The sequence below is a fragment of the Cibotium barometz genome, chromosome 48 (genome assembly GCF_041138505.1).
Source record: "Cibotium barometz isolate CiBa-2024 chromosome 48, ASM4113850v1, whole genome shotgun sequence".
NCBI classification, from domain to species: domain Eukaryota; kingdom Viridiplantae; phylum Streptophyta; class Polypodiopsida; order Cyatheales; family Cibotiaceae; genus Cibotium; species Cibotium barometz.
The window spans coordinates 2,988,226-3,004,678 of NC_141093.1; the positions used below are offsets into that span (position 1 = coordinate 2,988,226).

Consider the following 16,453-nt stretch of genomic DNA (forward strand, 5'->3'; position numbering starts at 1 on the left):
CACTGATCCAAAAACCAACTGATTTATGCCAATTGATAGTAGCTCCTGCTGCCAAATGAAAGGCCTCCAAGGCTGTCCGGAAAGCACATAAATAAGCATGTGAAGCCTCAAGGAACAATGCCATATCATCTACTAACTCAAGAGTCCAAAAACTCTTCCTTCGTGCATAAAGGCAGCCTGAGACCCACAACACCAGGGGCAGCCCGAAGAAACCTGCTCATAGCCTCAGCTACAATGAGGTACAGTAAAGGGGCAAGGGGACAGCCCTGCCTCACTGAACGGGAAATCTCAGAACGCTCGCGCGCCCCCCGCAAGCTAAGACAGTGCTATGAGCCTCCCTGTATAGGCAGGATACCCCTCTGATCCAGTTTTGGGAAAACCCCATAAGTGCCATAGTGCCCTCCAAAAAATTCCAATCCACTCTGTCATAAGCTTTTTCAAAATCAACCAAAAGAATGGCAAGAGGCTGCTAACTAGACTTTGCCCACTCGACAGCTTCCCAGAAAGAAAAAATGTTATCAAATATACTCCTTTCTTGGAGGAACCCATTCTATGTATCATGGATAGTCCTTTGGAGAATCAGCAGCAACCTTATACTCAAGGCTTTAGCTAAGATCTTATATGCAGATCCAAGGAGAGTGATGGGCCTCCATTGTTTAATGTCAGTATTGTCCCCACTCTTGGGGATAAGGTGAATCAGCCCCTCCGTGAGGTAAGGCGGCATCATACCCGACAGTGACATTTCCTGAAGGGCAACAGTGATAGCATCTCCAATATCATCCCAAAAAAGAATAAAGAAGGCGGGAGAAAGACCATCATCCCCTGGGCATGAACCACTGGAAAGAGCATGTAGTGCGTGAAGGAATTCATCCTTCGAGAAAGGGGCATCCAAGGAAGAACACACAGCATCTGTAATGAGCTTGGGCATGCACTCCCAGAATTTCTGCCATGCCACATCTCTCGGAGAAGAGGGCACCTCTGCAGTTAACAAAGACCGATAAAAATCTGAAGAAATACCCCTTACCTTGTCAGGCTCAATCTGAACCTCACCCTGTGAATCCTGCAAATACCTCACAAAATCGCTGCTATATAGGAAGGCCTGTGCGCTGAAAAAAACTCTTTGCTGCATCTGCCACCCATCTGAGTCCAAAAAGCCTCGTTCGCATGATACGCGAACTCAGCCCTCCTGTCCATGGCCAACTACAGCTCTGCTCTAACTGTGGTCAAGAGGTCTGTAATCCAAGATGCATGTGGATGCTTTTCATGTTCCCTCTGAAGAGCAGCAATCCTACGCCTAATAGCTCTCTCCTTGTCAAGAGCCTCCTTCTTCTTGAACAAGGCAACGCTATCATAATGATGGCTGGTCCTCTCAAGAGCCAACGCAATATTATGACGAGGATCAGGACCATCACAAGATCTCCATCTCTCTGATCTCAAGGGAGATGTCAGCATCTAGATAAAGAGAGTCAAGGATACGGACACGGAGAGAGGCCAAGTGAGCCCCAAGCTCTCTGAGACACAAAAGGACGAGGCAATGATTAGATTTGGTGGTGCGAAGCATAATAGCAAGGTGCCTCCTCTGTCCAGGGACCAATCATCCACATAAAATCTGTCCATACGTGCAAAGATGCTCTCAACCTCGCTCCTGCAATTATGCCAAGAGAAAGATAAGGAATTTGGCCTTCTCTGGAAGTCATCCTCAGTCCAGCAATCCCAGCTAAAGAAAGAGAGCGTTGTCGTGACGTGTGCGGTATAGCTAGGAAAGTACGAGACTTTTAGCTGTGAGAGTAGGTACCAAATCTAACAAGGAAACTCGCACACAAAATTCCCCAAGGTGTATTGGACATCTCCATTTTCAATGACATATACATGTGTCGAATCACCTCAATACATCCTTGAATTCATCCTGATGATTGCGCAAAATTGCGTATCAAGTGCTTGTCCCTTTTATTCATTGACTCCTTTCTCCAAATCCTTTGATCCAATCACATGTAGGCATAACATATCCTTCAATTTTTTCCAACATACATGTGACCATTTACATTCTTTACATCCAGTGCCATCAAAACCATTTTATCAAGATGCCCTTTATCACCTGAAAACCTGCCTTAATATTCTAACATCTCACAAGCAAAAGATAGCATTCAGCATAGCTATAACATACTCGTAATTTCCAAAATTCAATCGAGTAGAAAGTAAGACCAATTTCCCTCGACTTAAATGTATTTTTGTTACCTTTTTTTCCCACAAATCTCCGAGCTCCAAATCCTTTAGCTTTTTTCCCAAATCTTTCTACTCATTTCCAAATTCTTTTTGACATATGAGATATACGATTTTCTTAAATCGTATGGAGTGAAAGTAATTTTAAAAGAGATATAAAAAAAAGTCACTTAACTGAAGGTTTACAAGCGAAGATTCCCTTAATTTGTTTCACTATTCGCTAAGCTGAACGCTGCCGACTGTTCGATGAAGGTCGTGAAGAAAAACGAAGGGCATCTCCCTTTATAGTACTCAAAATTCCCTTCAAGTCTAACACCTACAAGGCACGAACAGTATATATATCCTTGAAATGAAAATCACTGGTCGATTGGGCTCTGGTTCCCATTTTCTGCAGACATTTTTCTTCTCTGATCTTTGCCGCCTCCTACCTCTGGTTTTTCTCTCTTTTTCCCGCGGGGAAATCGTGCCTACACCACCTTTTGCAACTTACAATCCGGAAATTTCCATTTCAAAAAGCTGCGCTCACATCTATTTTGCATATTATCTAGAAAATTCCAATAAAAAAAATACATTTCTTTTCACTCCACGTACGCTGCCACCCGCCATTTCCACCTTTAATACTTTCCATTGTTTTCCTTTTTAATGCCACGCAATCTGCCCCCTTAGTGTAAAGCACCTAACCTTGGCATTAAGGCAAGGTTTCCAATGTAAAATAGATCATCCATTTTTTATTCCCCGCATTCAATTAAGACTTCGGCACTCTAATGCCCATTGAATATCCATTACTCTTGACGCCTCCATAGTTTATAATGTCATCACATCGGCCATATGATTCATAGAATTCACCAATTGTTTACTCAAATATTTTTCCATGTCTTCATAAATGCATTCCTTTGTACATTGGCATGCCCTCATGTTTGCATTCCATAAGAGGTGTTCACTGATTTGACCCAATCGATACCATTTAAAAGCTACCACACATTATGCACATGGGAAGCCATTAACATCATTAACTTATCCCTTTGACGTGCCACTCATACCATCATATATAACTGGATGTTTCCAACTTACCCATGGGCTCTGAGTAACAGCAGAACCGTCACTCTCCACACTCATATACAAAAACTCCTAGATCTGGCTCAGCCTCAGCTCGTCTTATTGAACCTCATTTACAATATGAACATATGTACATGGCATCATGTAATGACTCGTCATGGCACTTAACCCCATGCATCTGGATGTGTATTTGATGGCCTCACATGCACGGTTTCACACCATAGACGTGCCATGGCACGACATCCACCCCCTCTAAACCTGCACATCCTCTGGTATATGCCAATTCATCATCAAGATCTACATATAGCTGGATGTCGTCTTCATCTTCTGCATTGTCAGGAAGATCATCCTCTTCCTCTTCAACCATATCCATACTACCACTGTCAAGCCTCTCATCCTGAGTCTCCTGTGAATCAAAAGGATCACTATCATGCCTTCTTTTAAATATCTTGATTCTTTTGCTTGCCACAAGATTCTTTATTTCTGTTCCATCAAGCTCACACAGAGTATACGTGGCATTTCCATGCACATGCTTGACAATGTAAGGGCCAAACCATCTTTTTGCAAATTTTCTTTGAACGGTGAATTGGTTGTCAAGGCTACTATCATACATTAGAACCCAATCACCTTCTTCAATAGGTTTTGGCTGGAGTCTGTGTCTACTATCAAATCTTTCTTTATTTTTCAACCTTGCATCTTTCAAACGAGCTTTAGCAAGCTCTATATCTCCAGGCCTCCTCTCCAACTGTCTTATTCGCAATGCAAGGAGGTCATCTCTGCTCAATCCTTCCACCCAGGGCAATACATTCCAAGTTAGAACTACTTCTTCAACTGGCATCACTGGCTTCTGACCATACATTAATTCTGCAGGCATGTATCCTGTCACTGAGCTATGAGTTGTACGGTCAGCCCACAAGGCATATGGTAACAGCTTTGGCCACTCTCGCATTCTTTCTCTGCATGCCTTAGCCAAAGCTTTAATGATTGGAGGATGTCCTCGCTCACTTTTCCCATTGCCCTCAGGATTGTAAGCACATGTTAGAGACAGTTTGATACCAATTCTAGAGAAGAATTCCCTTGCTTCTTCAACATCTAGCTCACCCCTATCAGCTGTTATTTTCCCAACACAACCATACCGGCAGATCACATCTTCCAAGAGAAATTTACATACTGTTTCCGTACTCTTTGTTCTAAGAGCACGCCCCTCTACCTGATTTGTCAAGTCTTCTCTTGCAAGTGCTATATACCGCATCTGCCAAATTCCCAAGGGCATTGTAACTAGATCCACTACCCATTTATAGTGCATGGCAGGTGGGTAGGTTGGTTGCAAGCCATCACGATGCCGCACATTTGAGTACATTTGGCATACCATGCATGTTTCCACATATTGGGAAATATCCTTGTACATTCCTTTCCACCAATATTTTTCCTTTATTTTGGTAAAGGTGGCCCACACACTTCTATGTCCAGCCCAGAGACTCTCATGGAATTCTTTCACAAGCTTTCCTTGAGTCTCTTTATCACATATGACTCTCTGTGGCATAGCATTCCTCTGCTTAGGATGCTTCCAGAGATACCCATCCTTTAGGAAATAACCATATGCTTTTCTGCGGATCCTCTTAAATTCTGAGTCAGACCAATTTTCTTGCCTTGTCAGAGTACTCAAATATTGACCAATAAGCAACCAATCTCCTTCATATATTTCCTCAATAAAAGACTCAAGTGCATTTGATAGGCAAATATGATCCCCTTTTGCATATGCTGTAGTATAGAACTTTGTACCCACATCATCAATGTCACTAATCATCTCTTTCTCATCTTCATACCTGGCTCTTGATAGCATATCTGCAACTGGATTATCTTTTCCCGCAATATGCTCAAACTCAGGATTTAGTGACTTGATATAAGCAATCCACCTAAGCATAGCAATATCTGGAGTGGTACAACTTGCTATCATCCCAAGAAGTGGCAAGCAATCAGTTTCCACAAGTACAGATGCCCCAATAAGATATTCTTTTTCACATTTTAGAGCAGTGACTATCCCCCATAACTCTCTCTTGATCTGTGGATACTTTCGTTGCCGAAAGCTTAATACCTTTGCTCCAAATCTAATTACATACCTATGATCATCCTCATCATCTTGCCCTACTGCCCATCCTATCCCAGTAGGACTAGTATCAACTGTAACAATCACAGGCCTGCCACACTCATAATCTGCCTTTCTCAAAGTGAGTGATGATTGGAGTAAATATTTCAGCTTCCGCATAGCTTTAATATGTACTGCACTCCACAGAAATTTTTTATTTTTCCTCAAAAGTTGATAAAGAGGATCTGCTACATGTGCATAATGTGGGATCCAAATAACATAAAAGACATGCTCCAAGAAATCTCCTCAGCTCTGTAACATTAATGCATGTTTCCTTCATTCTTTGTATTGCATCTATCTTGGCTGGACAAGGTCGGCGTCCACTAGTACTACAAAGATGTCCCACTATTAGCACTTCACCAACTCCAAACACTGATTTCAGCCCAGATAAAGTAAGATTCACTTCTTCAAGCCTGGATAGAATCATGTCACAATCCTTTATATGATTTGCCACAAACTTGCGGCACCCCTTTGAATCCAAATCCCCATCTTTGTCTTTCTCATCACAGCCCTTTATTGGCACATCATCCAAAAATGGCATAGTTTTTTGTGGTATGAAGTCTCGTAAGACTTTATTCATTCCATTCATCATATGTGCCACTGAGTTAGTGGCTCCCTGTGGTAAGGTACACATCCTTACTAATCCCAAAGGAGTTCTCATTGTGGTCAAGTCCCTGCTTTGTATATCCAGCTGGAACTGATCATATCCCGAATACAGATCACCCATAGAGTATATAGCTTTTCCTGCAAATGCTTCTGCAAACTCATCCACAATTGGACCTGCTCCCACATTCCTGATTGTGACTTTGTTTACAGGTTGCATGTCTTGAATAAAGCGCAATGTCCCATTTTTCTTTGGTACAGTAAACCATCTGTTGGAATATGGGGCACATGAAGGCTCCAAGATTCCCATCCTGATCTTTTCCTTTAGTAATTCCATCAACTTTGGCAAGAGAGCCTTTGGTACTGGAATTGGCCGCAGGTTCCAGGGCACATGTAGAACAGTAAAGATCACCATTGGTGCTGTTACACTTGGATCAACACAGCCTATCTCATGCGGCTGAAAAGCAAAGGCTTTCCCATGTTTTACAAGCATCTCCTCAAAGCATTCCCTTTCAACTGGCAACAGAAAATCCTTCTCACCAATCTTCAGCTCTTTTAGAGTTTCTTGAGTAAATTTATGCCCAATTTTCTTCGGATCTCTAAGATTTGGTTGCATAGAAGCTTCATCTATCTTCTCCTTGCTTCCTGGTGGCAAGGGCAAGGCAACTGGTTTCACCTTCTTTGCAACCGTTTTGTACTTTGTATCAACATGAGCATCCATCTCACAATTCATGTTTTTACATTCCACACCCTCAAATTCCTGGATTATATCATACATCTCCACAGATGACACCTCTATCATTTCATTTCCACCCTGTAAGCATGCTCTTCCCATATCAAAAAGCACATCCATAGTATCTACAAATGACACCTCATCAAGCACCCCTGAAATAAACTCATTCTTCCCCAAAAGACCACACTGCTCAAAACTTTTTTGTTCATTTTGTATATGTTTTCGCATGCCACGCTTCAAATCCTTGCTTTTTACAAAAACCAGTGACCCATAGCTGGAGAATCCCTGAAAATTTGCTGAAAAACTATTTACATTGATTGAGTCCTGCGAGAACTCATTTTTCCTTGTACCATTGGAATCCCGCCTTACAATGGCACCTGGCCAAAATCCCTCATCTCCCTGTAATTCATGAATTCTCTATTTATCTTTGGAAGTGACTGTGCCCGAAGAGACTCACGATTCCTTTCATGGTTAATACAAACTGTCAAAAACTGAACAGCCTTTTTGCCATCTTTACTCCTTATTCTTGCATATGCTGAACCATCATCCAAAACCTTTGTTTCCATCCTTACAGCTGTAATGTAGGGTTGCCCAAGAATGAGGGGATACGATGACATCTCCTGAACAAAGAAGTTCTGATCATCTTTCACATCCCCTATAGTTACCCTTACATTTGGACATGCTGCATAAAGCTCTCCAGATGAGTTATTAGCTGCCTTAATCATCCACCCATGATCCACATCCATTGGCCACTTACATTTGTTGTAGAGATTTTTAGCCATAAGATTTATTTCAGACCCATGATCAATTAGAGCGACATATGGCTCTTCCAAATCACCTATCTTGACAAGGGTTTCAGTGGTTGCTCTTGCCCAATGGCTCCTGGAGTAATGACTCTTTGTAAGAACTTCTTTTTCATCATCTTCTTCCACAAAGCGCACTTGTCGTGCCCCATCAGCAGAGTGATTACATTCCATCACATTTTCTCTCTCTTCCTTCTTCTGTACCTGTACTCCATGAGTCTTGGAAGTGCTTGCCTCCCCTTGTGATGGAATAGATTCAATTATGGACTGCCTTTTCCTTCGTATAATATCAATTATCTCATCATGAAATTCTTTCTTTGCAATCCCCAAGACCTCCCCTAGTGTGAATTCCACCCTGCTGTTTAGAATCCTCTCTTCAAGCACCTTTTTGAGATCTGTTGCAGCTTCAATATCAGATTGAAGCTTGTAGAGTGGACTTTTCCCTTTACCCCTTTCCTTCATTTTTGCTGGCACTTCTTCCATTGAAACATCCTGTGGAGGTCTGCTATGCTGTGGAGGCATATGTGATGGCCCAGGATCCTTCTTTTCACTTCCACGTGTAACTCTTTTTGATGGCCCTCCTTCCTCACTTTCCCTTTTACGCTTCTCCTCTACCTGTGCCTCATTATTTTGGCATTTGGCAATATAGGCATGAATAGATAAAGAATCCACAGGCTCCTCCCAGCCAGTCTCAAGACGTATACAATCACCTGCCTCATGCAAAGCTTGCTTTGACACTTTCTTTGACGCAATTAATTCCATTGTTGATGGCCAAAAATCCTCATTCTCATAATCCTCATCATTCTCAAATCCCTGCTTTAGTTGACCAACCTTTAATCCATAGGTTGCTGCCTCAACCATAGAAATGGCATGGCTAGCAGCCATATCCTCTACCAGCTTTTTCATCCCTCCTTTCCCAAAGTTTGTGCTCAATGGAAGACCAGTCTCTGTAAGATGGATTTTCCCATCTTTGAAAAACACAAGTTGATTTTTAAGAGCTTCTTTATAGCTAGCACAATCCTTCTTTGCATGTTCTGGGTCATCACACCATATGCATCTATATGTAAACCCTTCTTTGCTTTGAGGCCTTTGCATAGTAGCCTGCCCCAATGGTAGTCCTTTTTCTTCAATCCTGGACATCTTCAATTTTAGGTCACGCATACCCTTGATAAGCTCATCCATCGGCCCATCTACCTTTGGAATTGTAGCAGCTGGTTTGGGTAAATTCTCCGGGGTAACAGCAGTTATTGGGGTTGCAGAGCCCATCACCATTTTATCCCTCCTCCGCTGCCGCTTTGCTAACATAGTGACTGCATCCTCAACATCATTCCAATCACTCTTTAATCCCTGCTCTGTATCCTTATCCTCAAGGAGGATTTCCAATTTCTCCTGGAGATCTTTCCCAGCTGCTTGTAAGAAGAGCTCTGTTTTTTCTCTGTCCAAAGTTGTACGCTCTATCCTTGACAGCTGGGCATAGCGCTTCTCAAACTCTCTTAGCAATTCTGTGGCAGAAATTCCCATTTTAGGTTTTGTGACCCATTCCAAGAAAGTTCGTTTGGTCACTCGCTCAGAATCCTCCATGAAATATTCATCCTTTAAAGCAAGCTTGAACTCCTCCCAATTTCTGCCACCATGTGCTGTCTGCAATCCTCTTATACGCTCTCTTATTTCAGGAACACATACCAGCTCGAAACTTCGAACCATATCCTCCTCAGTCACCCTGTTTAGCTCCATCTCCTTTATATAATTGCGCAGGTACTTTGTAATGTCCTTCCCATCAAATTGATCCACCTTTTTCACAATTGATTGTAATGCTTTGGTCGTGGAAATTTGTCCCCTCTCTGCAGCTTGTTGCTGTTGCATGTACATGGTAAACATCTGAAACATCTGTATAACTCCGGGGTCAAAATGAAACCCCTGACCCTCAGAATTCTCAGCCATAGCTTCCCTGTATATTTCACCACACTCTCACCCCAGCAGTTTCACGTCGGGTTCACCAAAGCAGCTGTCGTGACGTGTGCGGTATAGCTAGAAAAGTACGAGACTTTTAGCTGTGAGAGTAGGTACCAAATCTAACAAGGAAACTCGCACACAAAATTCCCCAAGGTGTATTGGACATCTCCATTTTCAATGACATATACATGTGTCGAATCACCTCAATACATCCTTGAATTCATCCTGATGATTGCGCAAAATTGCGTATCAAGTGCTTGTCCCTTTTATTCACTGACTCCTTTCTCCAAATCCTTTGATCCAATCACATGTAGGCATAACATATCCTTCAATTTTTTCCAACATACATGTGACCATTTACATTCTTTACATCCAGTGCCATCAAAACCATTTTATCAAGATGCCCTTTATCACCTGAAAACCTGCCTTAATATTCTAACATCTCACAAGCAAAAGATAGCATTCAGCATAGCTATAACATACTCGTAATTTCCAAAATTCAATCGAGTAGAAAGTAAGACCAATTTCCCTCGACTTAAATGTATTTTTGTTACCTTTTTTTCCCACAAATCTCCGAGCTCCAAATCCTTTAGCTTTTTTCCCAAATCTTTCTACTCATTTCCAAATTCTTTTTGACATATGAGATATACGATTTTCTTAAATCGTATGGAGTGAAAGTAATTTTAAAAGAGATATAAAAAAAAGTCACTTAACTGAAGGTTTACAAGCGAAGATTCCCTTAATTTGTTTCACTATTCGCTAAGCTGAACGCTGCCGACTGTTCGATGAAGGTCGTGAAGAAAAACGAAGGGCATCTCCCTTTATAGTACTCAAAATTCCCTTCAAGTCTAACACCTACAAGGCACGAACAGTATATATATCCTTGAAATGAAAATCACTGGTCGATTGGGCTCTGGTTCCCATTTTCTGCAGACATTTTTCTTCTCTGATCTTCGCCGCCTCCTACCTCTGGTTTTTCTCTCTTTTTCCCGCGGGGAAATCGTGCCTACACCACCTTTTGCAGCTTACAATCCGGAAATTTCCATTTCAAAAAGCTGCGCTCACATCTATTTTGCATATTATCTAGAAAATTCCAATAAAAAAAATACATTTCTTTTCACTCCACGTACGCTGCCACCCGCCATTTCCACCTTTAATACTTTCCATTGTTTTCCTTTTTAATGCCACGCAATCTGCCCCCTTAGTGTAAAGCACCTAACCTTGGCATTAAGGCAAGGTTTCCAATGTAAAATAGATCATCCATTTTTTATTCCCCGCATTCAATTAAGACTTCGGCACTCTAATGCCCATTGAATATCCATTACTCTTGACGCCTCCATAGTTTATAATGTCATCACATCGGCCATATGATTCATAGAATTCGCCAATTGTTTACTCAAATATTTTTCCATGTCTTCATAAATGCATTCCTTTGTACATTGGCATGCCCTCATGTTTGCATTCCATAAGAGGTGTTCATTGATTTGACCCAATCGATACCATTTAAAAGCTACCACACATTATGCACATGGGAAGCCATTAACATCATTAACTTATCCCTTTGACGTGCCACTCATACCATCATATATAACTGGATGTTTCCAACTTACCCATGGGCTCTGAGTAACAGCAGAACCGTCACTCTCCACACTCATATACAAAAACTCCTAGATCTGGCTCAGCCTCAGCTCGTCTTATTGAACCTCATTTACAATACGAACATATGTACATGGCATCATGTAATGACTCGTCATGGCACTTAACCCCATGCATCTGGATGTGTATTTGATGGCCTCACATGCACGGTTTCACACCATAGACGTGCCATGGCACGACAGCGTGAACCTCTCCCATGAGGCTCGCTCCAAAGGGTGTAAACCCCCTTCGCATCCACCCTTCTTGTCAAAAGGTTGCTCAACCATATTGAAGTCTCCTCCCACTATCCAATGATCAACCTGGGGAATGACATTTGTAATGGTGTCCCAAAAGGCCACCCTTTCACCTGTCACGTTAGGTGCATAAATATTCAAGATTCCCTATTTCTGACCCCCATGCATGATCAAGATCCACTGCGCTCTAGCAGGGATGATAACACCGTGCCCAATAACATGAGGCATAACAGATGCTGCCACTAAAATGCAAACACCCCCTCTAGTCCCAATAGCCGAGGACCAGAAGGTGTGGCCAGAAAGCATCTTACCAGTTTTGCCACACTGAGATCTATCCAATTTGTGTTCCTGCAACAAAAGTATATCCATAGACCCTCCTGTAACAACAGGGTGAAGCTGGTCCTTCAGAAGGCGTTTCCTACCTACGGGTGGGAAGCCCTCCAAGGCCCTGAACATTCCATGAGACGATTCTCATGGAAGAGAAGAGGGTTTGAAACTGACCTAAGAAGACGATGGGCAGCCTGAGGACGCCTCTCATAATGCTGGAGGACGGGATAATCCACGGGGCAAAGTCCACTGACATGCCCTTGTTCGGGGCCCTGCACAGTACCTGCATATGTACGAGAAACCTGTGCGCCCTGCGGGGCATCAAGGGCAATGGCATCATGCTAAAAATCCTGCAATACATGATCCACACTGCGCTGAGCATCCTGCATATTGCCCCCTCCAAGTAGAAATGAAATGAAATGAAATGTTATATTAACATCTTCAAAAGGCCAAAGTGACCTATGAGACCAAAGTTACAACCATGAGATCAGGATGATTTTGTAGAGAGGACTCAACAAAATCATCCTGATCTGATATATCATCTCCCTACAAAGAAGCATGAGCTGATACATCCCTCTGCCCAGAAACATCATCTATCTGAGGTGCAAGATGCGAGGAGGTTTTCCCATCAATCGTACCAGGGGAGCGGGCGTGAGAGACAGCTCGCCACACCTGGTGGACTGTAGGACGAGAAGGATCCAAGGGAGGTGGCGCCTGAGAAGCACGCTTGCGAGGCCTCCTGCGACCCCAAGCCCGAGGGCAATCTCGAGCAAAGTGACTCCCGGCACTGATCGCGTTTACTTGCAATCTCCATACGTTGCTTCAAAAGACCACCAGGGCCCGGAAACAAAACATAGTCCTTAAAAAGCTCTCAGTCATCACGGGCAAGAACCATGACCTTGGGGATAGCATCCGCCGAGGCAGTAACCACCTGGGCAGAAGATGTCGGCAAAGCGTGGAGGGAGGGCACTTGAAGAACCAACCCAAAGGCAGACCCGATGGCCTCTAGCATAGGACAATATGCGCGAGGAAGACCTGGGAATCTGAGAGTAATCGGGAAATGGTTCTGGTCTTCCTCAACAGGGTCAAAATAGCTAGAGTAGGGAAGAAAAAAAATCTTCCTCGGGCCCAATGGCAAAGGGCTGCCCTTCAAAACATCTGAGGCTGCATCCTCGGAATCAAAATCCACCTCGAAGAAACCTCTTCCAAGCAACCTGACATCTCAAAAGTGTGGAGCGAGGTCGGAAGGCAGAGCCGCCAGGACCCAATCCCGAGCCTGGAGACGGGAAGGGTGAGATCCAAAGATTCTAGCAATGAGGGTCGTTTTGGAGTATTTCTCGATTTTGGTGAAGAGGACCGCGAGCTTGTCTTCGGAAAAACAATGGTTCGCCCGGCCGAGGGAGAATGATTAGCCATGATGCTAATCGAAAAAGAAGGCCGACTTGAACCCGGATGAGGAGCAATCCGAACCAAGGGTAAGAGGCAGGCAAGAAGGCGAAAGAAAGGAAGGGAGGGAGAAAAAAAAAAACAGGAAGCAAGACACACAGGCGAAGGGATGAGCTGCGCAGAGGGATGAGGCGGAGGAACAAAGGGGAGGAATAGGCAGGGGCGACCAGCGGAGGAGGAATGATGGGAGGCGGAGGAGAATTTCGCTGTGCAGAGGGAAGAGGCGGAGGAATGATGGCGGGCAGAGGCAGGGGTGAAAGGACAGAAGGGAGGCGGAGGAAGGAATGGGCACAGAGGCGACACAGGCACAGGGGCACAGGGGCACAGGCAGGGTTCGGGGAGCTTACACGGTCCGCAAAGATAATTCTTTCTGTTCATGGGTTTCCATATCTGCCAATATTGGAATCATTGGAGTGCTGACCCCATTCCCCATATGGTCACCGATGCCTTACCTTTTCACTTGTCTTACATGGCAAATGCATGAATACCACCATGCATACTTGACATGTTTATCTTGGTTTGTTCTTCATGCAATAGCAGACCCACCAGCTCCTCAAATGTGAGAGGATTTGGGTTTCCTCACATAGACAGATTGAGGGAGGTGCGGAAACCAAGATAAGATGGGGTAATGAATTCAAAGTAGTAGTGATTAGTTGGTTGTCTGGGATCACCTCATGAATGTTGAGTAATTGCTCTCTAAGGTCCTTGACGTTAGTCAAGTGCTATGTCATAGCGTCACCCTCTTCCTTTTTGAGAATGCCAAGCTACCCCTTCACATGTGCAACTCTAGCCTCATTCCTTGTCTACATGGCTTCCATAGTATCCCATGCAAGTTTATCAGTCCTGCAAGACCTAATGTGAGGTATTATTGGCCTCTTGACTCCTGACAATGCAATGAGAGACATGGCATGTGCATCTCTCGCATCCCATCTCCTTTACTCCTGTGTTGAAGCCGGTGCACCAAGTTGCTCTTGCTCGATGATATTCCATGGATACTTGTAATCATCTTTTGTCTCATAGGCCCATCGGGCCTTTTGTAAGACGTAAATATAACTTTCTTTCTTTCTTGTAGAGCACCTCTACCACCACACCTTGCTAGAATGCCTGGCTGAATAGTAGGGCGGGTGTCCTCTCCATTCACAAGGCCCCACATGCCTTAGGCTACCAAGAGATTTCTAATCATGAAGCTCCACAAGGGAGTAATTACTCCCGTCACGCTTATCTTCCTATGCAAATACACCAAATACATCTGATCCATGCTGAGCCATTGCTTATGCAAAATATCATATACACAAAATGCACACTGCTCTGCTACAATCCCAAGTTATGATGCCCAAGCTCTCTATAGGAGCTGAATATGGACCAGAGACTGAATACATGCAAAAAAATGATTGAAAAGCTAGGCACAGTATCAAATTTTACCCAAATTTGTCGATCGATGTTTGCAAAAGAAAAGCCCCAATATTTGGGGATGCATAAGGCCCAATTTTGATTTATAAGGCTGATTTATGCAAAAGCCCCAAATTTCCAAGTGTGCAGGAGCTTCAATCTTGCAAATTCTCTCGAATATTGTGAAAAGCCCCAATCTGTGTCGAAACCCTAATGTATGTGCTACATAAATGCTTCAGTAGGCGCATACACGTGTGTATGAGCAGGTACAGCCGGGTGAAGGTACGGCTGCAAGTACAATCGAACACAAGCAGGTGGAATCAGGTACCGTCGAGTGAAACAGGTGCAGAAGGTACAGCAAGCAAGTGCAACAGTTGCAGAAGGTACAGCAAGCAGGTGTATGGGCAACAGATCGCGCTGGTACAGTAGCTGTACGGACAGAGCCACGACCTGTACAGACAAGACAAAAACCCTAATATAGTAGCTGTATCGAAACCCTAATATGCTGAATCTATGCAAAAACCCTAAAATCAATAGAAACCCTAAATTTGCAGAATGGTGGGCAAATGCACATGCCCAAGGGTGGCAACCAATGCTCTGATACCACTAATAGGCAATGAAGCACACAAAGACAGTCAAAATGCAGAAGGAAAGACAGTGAAACAACAAGATGCACATAATAATAAGATAAGGGTGCAAGTACAAAAGTGAGTGAGTTAACAAGTCACTTTACACGTTTTCACACGCGGGGGGAAAACCCTTCAGTGTGAAGGTAAAAAGTACCCCAGAGTGTGCCAATGAGGTGACAGCTCAAGTGGTAGAGGTGTTTGACTAGGACCACAAGGTCCTGGGTTCAAAATCCCACATGGTGCTTCCCCGGCGGCATTGCCTATGGGCAGATTAAAAAAGCGTCTATGGGTGGGCACGCCTACAGGCGTTGAAAAAATGGGAACTACCGGAGGATCTTGGGCATGAGGCCAGTTTGGGGGAAAAAAAAGGTGCCCTGGTGTGTCCCTAGTTCACATGGTCACCACTATAAATCTCACATCTCCACCCAATGCAATTAACAGCTCTAAAGACTCTCCATCGGATATTTGGCTGGAAACTTCCGCCTTAAACTTTCCCCGCACTGAACCTTGTACACTCTTGGAATCTAGGGACTCTACCCTATCCAAGCAATCAATGCACACTGGTGCCACAAAAGAAAAAAAAAATCGTAGGTTCCCTAGGCTAGCCATAAGCTCTCAAGCTAAACTGATAGTGGAGCCCAACTGTAGAGTGTCCACATAGCTCGCCGTTTAAGGTATACTACATTTGCACTCTAGAACCACCTGTGCGCGAATCTAGTTGAAGCAAGGTTAGGCTCCAATACCAACTATGGTATACCTATGCTTGTGCAAGAGTTTAACAGAGATTGTATGGCAGCGGAGTACTCAACTGCAAGCACAATAGAGATAACTTCAACCTACTATATATAATATGAACAATATAAAGTGTACAAAATGTTTCTATAAAGTGTACAAAATGTTTCCAAATACAAAAGATGACCAACAGCTGCTAGATCTCAGCCTGAAGTTAACGCCTGCTGCAAATCTGTTGCTTAAGCCTCTGGTCCACATGAAATCACCTAGCAAAAGACTCCCTGAAGTGCTGGATGTGGATGATAACTAATTGGGGCAAGGCTGTGTTTATATAGGAAGGCTTGGGGCTGGTCAAGCAGCCTTACAGCCTACAAGCAGGTAAAATTTCCCAAAAAATACTCAAAAATGCTCCCAATCTGTCCATAGGCTGCCGGACATGTGGGTGTGTCACAACTCCTCAGCTGACAATCGAGCTCATCATGAAGGATGTCATAGAAAAATTCAAATGCAATTTTCTTGCACCCCAC

General features: G+C 43.6%; 1 protein-coding gene across 2 annotated transcripts in view; it reads right to left on the reverse strand.

Moving 5' to 3' along the window:
• LOC147610705 (protein NEDD1-like) overlaps positions 1-16,453 on the reverse strand; it is a 62,539-nt gene that overhangs the window by 15,968 nt on the left and 30,118 nt on the right. The window lies entirely within an intron of this gene.